Source organism: Chrysochloris asiatica, unplaced genomic scaffold (assembly GCF_000296735.1).
Source record: "Chrysochloris asiatica unplaced genomic scaffold, ChrAsi1.0 scaffold00002, whole genome shotgun sequence".
Classification (NCBI taxonomy): Eukaryota; Metazoa; Chordata; class Mammalia; order Afrosoricida; family Chrysochloridae; genus Chrysochloris; species Chrysochloris asiatica.
In genome coordinates, this window is record NW_006408520.1 from 14,121,336 (window position 1) to 14,128,291 (window position 6,956).

Below are 6,956 nucleotides of genomic sequence, written 5' to 3' on the forward strand. Positions count from 1 at the left end.
GTTTTTAATTTTTAGTATGTCCCACTCATCTATTTTGTCTACTTTTGTTTGTGTGGTTTTCAAAATGTTTTGTAGTCTGTGTATTCCCAGAATTAGTACCCTCACATTTGTCCCGATTTTTTCATAGATGTCCTTCATAATTCTGGGATTCACATTTAGGTCCTTAATCCATGTTGAGTTGGGTTTTGTATAAGATGTGAGGTGAAGGGCTTGTTTCAATCTTTTGCATTTCGTTTTCCAGTTCTGCCAGCACCATCTGTTGAAAAGACTATCACCTCCCCATGCAAGATATTTAGGTGTTTGGTCAATAATCAGTTGGCTGTATGTAGATGCGTTAATTTCTGGATTCTCATTTCTGTTCCATTGATGTATGTATCTTTCATTGTACCAGTTTTCCACCTTCTCTTGCCACATATGTAATCAATTTGATTTCTGTGTATTTCATCTGGTGAGGTCCATGTGTATAGTCGTCTTTTATGCTATTTAAAAAGGGTATTTGAAATGAACAAATCATTGGTCTTACAGAAATCTATCATGTGATCTGTAGCATCATTTCTATTACCAATGCCATATTTTTCAACTATGACTCTTACTCTTTGTTTCCAACTTTTGAATCCCAGTCACCAGTTATTATCAATGAGTCTTGATTGCATGTTTGATCATTTCATACTGAAGAAGTTGGTAGAATTCTTCAATTTCATCCCCACTTGCTTTAGGGCTTGGTGCCTAAATGTGAATAATATGGTATTAACTCATCTTCCCTGTAGTCACATGGATATTATGATATCACTGACAGCATTCTACCTCATGACAGATCTTGACACATTTTTTTCTGATAATAAATGTGATGCCATTTCTCAACAATTTGTCATTCCAGGCATGGTAAACCATGTGATTATCAGATTCAAAATGGCCGATACCCGTCCATTTCAGCTCATTAATGCCTAGGATATTGATGTTTATGCATTCCATTTCATTTTTGACAATATCCAATTTCCCTAGCTTCATACTGCATAGATTCCATGTTCCTATTGTTAATGGATATTTACAACTATTTTTATTCATTTTGAGTTGTGTCCCATAAGCAAATGAAGGTCTTGAGGCCTTTACTCCATTTGATCATCACGGTAAACTATTTTTGAGGAAGTAGATTTTTCCCAGTCACATTTTGAGTGCCTGCCAACCTGAGGAGCTCATTTTCTGGCACTACATCTGACAGTTTCACTGCTATTCATAAGGTTTTCAGTGACTAAATATTCAGAAGTAGTTCGTCTCTCCTTCTTCCTAGTCTGTCTTCCTAGTCTGGAAGCTCATCTGAAACCTATCCACTGTGGTTGACCCTCTGGTATTTAAAATATCTGTGGCATAGATTTCAGAATCACAACACACAAGCCACCAAAGCATGACTAACTGGCAGATAATTATAAAATGGAATGTACAAAGTATGAATCTAGGAGAATTGGAAGTTGTCAAAAATGAAATAGGAAATATAAATATTGATGTCCTATACATTAATGGCTGAAATGCACTGTTATTAGCCATTTAGAATCTGACAATTGCATGGTTTGCTATTCCTGGAATGACAAATTGAAGAATGGCATCTCATTCATCATCAAAAAGAACATTTCAAGATCTATCTTGAAGTATAATGTTATTTGTGATAGGACAATATCCATACACCTACAAGGAAGACTGGAGTCAAGGTGTGGTGCTATAGGAAAAGCACTTGACCACAGAGTTGGTTTGAACTAGAAATTTGGCAGTTCAAACTCACCAGCCTCTAGTCAGAAACCCTATACAAGGTGACTATGAGTCAGAACTGACTAGACAGCACTTAACAACAACAACAACAACAACAACAACAAGGAAGACGAGTTAATACCACTGTTATTTAACTTTACCATCAACCACTACAGTCAGTGATCTGGTGTGGCACTGTGGGATAAATCACTAGACTGTAAGGCCAGTTTGAACCACAAGAAAGGAGGTTCAAACTCACCAAGCCACTCTTCAGAAACCCTGTATAGGGTCATTATGAGTCAGAACTGACATATTACCCTACTGACTCTGAGGCACTTAACAATAATAACAAAAGCCAGTGATGATGAAACTGAAAGATAATACCAAACTTTTTCAGTCTGAAATTTATCATACATGCAATGAACATTTATTGATAATTACTGGTGATTTGAATTTGAAGGTTGGAAGCAAAGAAGAAGGAGCAGTAGTTGGAAAATATGACTTCAGTGGTAGAAATGGTGCTATAGATTGCATTTATCCGGCTGGGCTTCCTAGAGAACCAAAATAAGTAAAATAAATATATATAGCTGTCAAGTGCCATTGAGTCAGTTCCAACCCACAGCAACCCTGTATAGAGTTTCTAAGAAGTGGTTAGTGAGTTTGAACCACTGACCTTGCAGTTTAAAGCAATCCTGTAGTTGAGTGTTTATCCTACAGTACTATACCAGGACTCATATATACATATAGAGAAGTTTATGATCAAGGAAACAGCATACAATTGCAGAGTTCCAGGTCCCCAGGGAGAGAATGAGAAAGCTTTTCCCTTGTGTCCATTATATCAGGAGTAGGTCACATCCTCAAGGAAGCAGCCCTTCAGTTGATTGACTGCTCATAGTCACTCATTATGAGTTAACTATGAACTACAAGGTCTGTGGTTCAAGTTCACCAGCAGCTCCTTGGGAACGCTATACAGGATCGCTATGGGTAGGAATCAACTCTACGACACTTAACAGCAACAACAATGCCAGTATTAGGTTTCATTACCATGGGAATAAGCACATCTTAACTGCCAAACCTTGGAAATCCTGGCCTAGTCTAATTGGTACAAAACCCTAATGATCACAGCATGATAGAAATTTTCAAGACCAATAAATTATTTATTGCAAATCCCTTCTTTAAACAACATAAAAGACATCTATACATGTGCACCTCAAAAGAAGAAATTCACAGAAATCTAATTGACTACGTCTGTGGAAAAAGATGGTGGAAAAGCTCAAAACCATTAGCCAAACAAAATCAGGGGCAGATTGTGGAACAGACCATCAGTTGCTCATATGCAAATTCAGGCCGAAGGTGAAGAACATTAAAACAAATCCACAAATACAAAAATATGACCTTGAACATATCTTACTGGAATTTAGAGATCATCTGAAGAACTGCTTTGATGCTTTAGACACTAAAGAACAAGGACCAGAAGAGTTGTGGGATGACATCAAAACATCATACAGGAAGAAAGCAAAAGCTCATTAAGAAGACAAGAAAGAAGGCCGAGACCAAAATGGATGTCAGAAGAGACTGAAATTTGCTCTCCACTGTAGATACGCAATGTAAACAGAAAACAATGAGGGCATAAAAGAGCTGAATAGAATATTTCAAAGGACAGCTCAACAAGAAAAAGTCAAGTATTATAATGTAATGTGTAAGAACCAGTCTGAAAACCAAAAGGGAAGAACATGTTGAGCATTTCACAAGCTGAAAAAACTGAAGACAAGATTTGAGCCTCAACATGCAATATGAAGAATTTTATTATATAGAAAGCATCAAAAGAAGCTGGAAGCCCTGTACCCAAAAGAAATGGGTAGTGTTTCCTTCTGTTATACATAGAGTTGCCATGAGTTGGAACAAATAATTAAGCACCTAACAACATGTCATTATCCAAATCAAAACTTTTACTAATGCATTTCCATTATCATTAAAGTCCAAGCTCTTTAACCTGGTTTTTAAGATTTCTTAACAACAATCACTAAGACAAAAGTGGCAGGCTCTTGGTTGTTTCTAGAATATTTCTCCTTGTTTATTTTCACATAAGTTTGCCACATTTCCTGCCAGAAAGCTCTTGACCCTTCTTCTATGCCCAGTGAAATCTTACTCATATTTCAGGGTCATATTTAGTCTCCTAACTTCTGAGTTCTTGAAGCCGAGAAAGCTCTCCATTCTCAGAAACAGTGTTTTGAACACTTACTTGATACTTACTACGTGGCGTATATTGTTAACTCATTCAGAGTTTTTGTTGTTATTGTTAAGTGCTGTCTAGTGAATTCTAATTCATAGTGGCCCTATACAGGGTTTCTGAGGATGAACTGGTGGTTTTGAACTACTAATCTTGTGGTTAGCAGTCTAGTGTTTATCCTACAGCACCACACAGTTTGGTTTAATTCCTTCTGGGAGATTCTGAAGTGCCTGGGGGGTGCAAACAGTTAATGTGCTTGGTGCTTGGCTACTAACAAAAAGTTAGAGGTTCAAGTTCACTGAGAAGCAACTCTAATCTTAAAGACCTGGTGATTTACTTGCAAAAATTTAGCCACTGAAAACCCTAGGGAACACAGTTCTCTGACACACATTGGGTCATCAAAAGTCACAGTTAGCTTCCCATCAGCTGGCTACTGGTTGGAAAGTTGTGCCTTTTACTTTGTTTTGGTATACTCTTCTCTTGCTTGAAACATATTGATATTGTGTATTTGGTAGATAGTGTATTTTATGTGGATTAAATACATATAAGAGGAAAATATGGTACATTCCCTAAAGGAACCAATTATAAGTCTTATTAAAGGGACATGTAAATTGTGAAAACAAAACAAAAGAAATTCATGGTAGCATAAAATAATGCTTCCTACAAAGGGACATTTGATAATAAAGACAGATATAAATGTTAAAAGAAAAGAGAGCAAATTGGAACTTACGATGGTTAAAGAGAAGGAGAAAGCAGTTAAACCTACTTAATACATTAAGATTTTGCTTAAATAAAGTGAAGTCTATGAATTCCCTTTCCATGTAGACTATAAATTGCATGAGACCAAAGTCTGCTTTGTTCACCACAATAGAGTTAGTGGCTGGATCACAGTGTGGGAGGAGTTATAAATATTTCTGGAATGAGTAAATCATTGTTGCATAACCAGAATTCATTTTGAAATGAGTATTTTGGTATATGTCACACATACGTCCAGTGTTTCCAGAATCTAACCAGTTCCTGCAGTGATGACTAGACAGTGACTACTTCAAGTAATATATTAGAAATACCATTGATAAAATATATATATTTAGGGACAAAAAAAAGCCATGGTGTTGAAGAAGAATATTAAAGGTATCATGGACTAACAGAAGAACAAACAAGTCTGTGTAGGAAGAATTACAACCAGAATGCCCCTTAGAAGCCAAGATGAATAGAGTTCGTCTCTTATATTTCACATATTATTATGAGGAAGGACCAGTACCAGGGGAAGGACATGTTTGTAATTAGTGTTAAGAGGCAACTGGAGCAAGAATACCTAACATTTGCAGTCACTCACTTTTAAAGTTTCCAGAACAGCAACTCTTGCAGCACTACACTTGGATAACAAGGGGTCATTTCTGTGAAGGTGGATGCCTTATGCCCATTACTTTAGGGCAAGGCTCATGCTCTGGTGAGTGATCAGTGGCTGAGATAGGAAATTTGAAAGAAAGAAGGAAGTGTGTTCCCAGGAGGCACTAGCATACCTCTGAAGTGTTTATGGTTATCTGTGACACATGTCCTATTTCTCACTCTACGTTTTCATACACATTAAGAAGTCCATCTATGTAACTAGTTTTTTCTATTAAAGACACTTCTTGTTAATTTTCTACTAAATTTCACAGCATTTTTCTAGAGAATTCACAGAATTTTCCTGGTCCTAAAAGCTCTTCTTACTTGGCCCAGTTCTCTTGCATACATTCAAATTCCTTACTAAAAATTAATTGCTAACTCTCCCTTCTCTTTTGTCTGTCCTGGAATTAACTGTTTCATAGTATGACATGTAAACACTGCTGCCAGTCCATTTCCAAGATGAATCATAATAGGATGGTTGTTGTTAAGTACCATCTATTTGGTTCTGACTCGTAATGACCCTGTATAGAAGTACAACCAGAAAGCTCCTTAGAAGCCAAGAGTCGCTGTTGACTTTGAAGCCCTGACCTTGTGGTTCAAACTGACCTTAAAGTCCAGTGTTTATGCTACAGCTGCACAAGAGTCCATAATAACAGAAGTACCATTGCTGTTGTTGTTCAGTGTCATCGAGTTGGTTTAGACTCATAGCGACCCTATACAGGGTTTCCAAAGAGTGACTAGTGAGTGTGAACTGTTGACCTTTGGTTCAAATCGACCTTGAGGTCCAGTGCTTTATCCCACAATGCCACAGCAGGACTCTGATAGTAGAATTAGATCCCTGAAATACTCTAGAATGTGATGAATTAATATAATCTGCATTGATTTCTGTTATATTTGCTACAGACAGAGCAGGAAGCTAACAGGCCAACCTATAACCGCATCCAACACCTGGCACTTGAATCAACAATTCCAAGTAACTGAGTCCAGCAAAACTTTTAAGCAGTGCTAGACCACTAGAAAGGTACAAACAAAGACTCTGTGCCACCTAGATCCTGCCACCAATCGGAATTACATTTTAATGAGACGAGCCAAGAACTCTATAAAGGAGAAGAAAGAACAGAAAATCAGGACTTCTTCTCCTATTCTGAGAATTGTACTATTCATAGATTAATACACTTGCTTGCTGCTTACTGTTTTTTGTCTGTGTGTGCTATTTGCATCAACCTCAAGCGGGTCTTGCTAGACCTGAAGCAGTCAAGTTATCATCGGACCATAACATCTTAGGGGACTTGTCTGGGATAAGACTTCAGGTTGGTGCTTCTTCATTGGTGAGTAACTATTCTTTCATTTTATATTCTTCTCAACCTTCCCTACTGTGATATTTCCTTCCCTTTTGTTGAAAGTGCTAAATGACAGAAAGTGGTAGATTTACATGAGTCCAATGGGAGAACTTGTTCTGTTCTCTGCAGGTCCAAAGAAAACAGTAGGAGTGCTAGAGTCCCAGGGGGACTTTGATCCCCTCCAGTCCAAAGAATTAAGTGGCAATTTCCTCTCTCTTACTGAAGAGGTGATGCAGTTCTGACTGCAACCATGTAGG